This window comes from Clupea harengus, chromosome 18, assembly GCF_900700415.2.
Source record: "Clupea harengus chromosome 18, Ch_v2.0.2, whole genome shotgun sequence".
In the NCBI taxonomy this organism is placed as follows: domain Eukaryota; kingdom Metazoa; phylum Chordata; class Actinopteri; order Clupeiformes; family Clupeidae; genus Clupea; species Clupea harengus.
In genome coordinates, this window is record NC_045169.1 from 23,463,487 (window position 1) to 23,467,123 (window position 3,637).

Here is a 3,637-nt window from a genome sequence, read left to right on the forward strand (position 1 = left end):
GTGCCGATGAGCAGCACCACGGCCAGCAGGAACCACACTATGTAGGCGGCGGGGCACTCGAGGTGCGGAGCGACGGCCACGTAGGCGATGAGGAAGACCCACTCGAGCAGCGACACGGCCACGGTGACGAGCACGAAGGGCCAGCTGGACGTGAGCATGGGGTTGATGAGGGACAGGATGGCCTCTAGCGCCGCCAGCTGGTGAAAGTGGAGACCGCAGAACTGCATGCCCAGCCAGAGGAAGAGCATCAGGCGGCACTTGATGGACGTGATGAGGCAGACGCCGCGCGCCAGCACAATCACCACCACAGAGTTCATCACCAGCTCCAGGAAGTCGAAGAGGAGCACCGAGGCCACGAACGCCGTGATCCGCCCGCCGCGCCGCAGGAAGAGGTGGAGCCGGCGGAGCGCCCAGATGAGGAGGGGCACACCCAGGCAGATGCCCACGGACAGGAGGATGGCCACAGAGTTCATCAGCACGGCGAAGGTGGTGCCGAAGTCGTCTCGGTGGTCCAGTTGCATGTTCCTCTTGCGGAAGTCCTCACTGCGGTGGCGGGGGTCCAGGGTGTGGGGGTTATGGTCCATGGCGGTGTTTGGTTGAGCTGTCAAAAAGGGATACAATGTTTTAATACCACCTAAAATGCTTTTAATACTAACTAACAATGTTTTAATACCACCTAAAATACCTTTAATACTAACTAACAATGTTTCAATACCACCTAAAATGCTTTTAATACTAACTAACAATGTTTTAATACCACCTAAAATGCTTTTAATACTAACTTCGCAGTGGGTACATGTCTGTCTTAGAGTGTGTGTGTGTGTATGTGTATGAGTACATATGTGCAAATAGGAGACACATTTCATGTTACTAATGCTAAGACCACTGAAGACTTCTGACCACCCTTAAGGTCTACAGCCATGTGATAAGTTTAGCTTAACCCACTACTAGTCGTTTAGATTTTGTTCTATTATTCCCATGACACTCACCCAGTCAACAACGACTAAATGAGGCTTACCATTACTGGCGTCTCCATTTGCTTAGAGATAATACATCCATTCTGTCTACAAGGGGAGTAGCACTCGGTGCTTGCGGTGTCAGCGGTGAGATTATTATGGTATGTGCTTAATGGTGCATTTCAACTAATAGCATAACTTAACTAGTTCGAACCCACTACTTCATTGTGGGCCTGTACGGTGTCTACGCAGGTGGCAGCAAGGCACTGTACATTAAGCAAGGAACCTTTAAGAGAATATACGTTGTGATCGTTTATGGGATGTCATTCCGTAACTAAAATAGCGTGCTGTGCCCCTCCTGCTCTGCTTACATGGGTTGTGCCGCAGACGGGTAAAGTGGAGGTTATCAGATAAACTCGTTGGGATGGAAACGGAATCTGAGAAATCAGACTTCGTTCGTTGCAGTAAAAAGTACCGCAGACATGATTATGTATTCAACCACAAGCGATACGCGTTATTTCAAAAAGCACACGGTATAAAGTCACCAAATTACAGAGCATTTCCTTTTGTAAACGTGGATGCAGTCAATATTTGCAGGAGGGGATGCGGCGGAGGTTTCACAGTTCATCGCAGGTGACTTGTGTTTAGATCCACGTCTCATACAGGACGACGAAACGTGGAAAGCATGCAGCAACATGATAGTCTTTCATCGCTGTAGATCAATGCCGCTATCGGAGTTGGTGTAGACGGGATTTTTCTACTACCAGCAATCGGGGCAGGGGAATGTGGACGGGAGCCTTTATGCTAGGTGGAGTGGGACAGTGGGGGCAAACGGCTTCACTAGCGCGTTTTCACTGAACCGATGCCGCCCCAGGACAGAGCCCGTCACTAACGCATGTAGCCGGTGCGCTTAAGATAAAACTCAGCCACATCGCCTTTCCTGTCATGTACTAAAGGACCACACAGAAATCACACCCCGTGTGCCCCCCATGGCTAAACACCAAAATGACAGTTATGCAGTCATAGAGTCAGGAGCCTAGCCTTTGCAATGTTTTCCCTCTCACATAATTATGCAGGAATCGGGATGCGGGTTTTGCGAGCATTAAATTACTCGAATTCTCCGAACTACTTGTAGATAAGAGGGAAATAAATAGACAAAGCACGTATTTTAAGTTGAGTGTTGGTGAATATAGTGCAGTACCTTGTATTTCTTCCGAACGCAAGTTCCTTCGTTGCTTCAGTGCCCGGGGTGTGGTTCCGGACCTTCTGAATCACGCATAGGCTCCTTGCTGACGTCTACTTCCAAACATGGGAGACACCTAGACCGCTCGGTGTAAGGGATGGAGAGACGCGGACGGAGAGAAAGAGAGACGGGAAACGAGAGAGAGTAGTATGGATGAGAAGAGTCAATACAGCCGCTAACACAATGCTGAGGCAGTAGAAATGACCAGCAGAAGAGAGTTAAGAGTCATACTGGGAACTGGAACACACACACAGAGAGACACACACACACTCACACACACACACACACACACACACACACACACACACACACACACACACACAGATAAAGAGGGGCTGAGACTGGTTGCATGAAGTAATCCTACAGATTAGATTTATAAAACATGGTGTTAATTCATAAACCAAGTTATGATAGTTTAGGAATATTTACTAAATGCACGATAGTGGACTGTGATCTTGTGCACCATGTCCTGAAGTACATTGAGACTTGAGACACAGCATAGCTGACTTAAAGTATTATCAAAAGTCAAGTTTACATAAATAATTATGTTTATTATTAATTTTTTCCATCATGGCTAACTAATCAGTTCCTTAATGTAAAGTTATTATTCGTATGGGACAAAAGACCAGCACACAGGAAGGAACTCTGGATGAACATCCAACAACTCAGATGTCTGACTGGTATTGACACTGACATTGAACACTTCCGGTTGGTCACAGGCCCCTCAGAGATACATAGAGGACAAAGGGTATCCACCTCATGACCGAATGGACTGGTTACCCCCCTGCCCCCCCTCACCCTCATCACTTGCACACACTCAAGGAGTAAACGCTGACTACAAGAGGAGCAACTGTGGAGGACACCAATACGGCGCAATAGTCACAGATCAGGATTAGCTTAAGGATTTGTTGGTAAGTGCCCTCTTGTTTTACTCAAAATCGTATTTGAATTTGTGTTGTTTACTCAATGGCTTCTGTCAAACGTGCTCTGTAACCAGAGTTACAGAGGCATTCCTCTCTGACCTTAAACCAATCAGAGACCAAGAACGGCCTCAGAATCAGAGACCGGGCTTCAAGATAACATTTACATTACATTTACATTTAGTCATTTAGCAGACGCTTTTGTCCAAAGCGACGTTCACAGATAAGAGTCAAAGGGGAACTCTTGAGGTAGGTTGGGACAACAGAAGCGGGAGGGGATCGAGGGAGCTGAGAGATTTGGTTTCACATTTTGGCTCAGTGTTAGCATGATAAGCAGGTCTTTTTGCAGCCTTAAATAAACGGCATTCCAGGCCTGTGGTTCCTCAAATCCCTCATTTCAAATGGAGATGAGGACACGTCCAATACATGTCAATACACTGTATGTAAAACATCATTTAAGATTTGGGTAAAAGGTGTTCAAATGTAGCCAGAGGAAACTCTGAACAATGAAAGGTGAA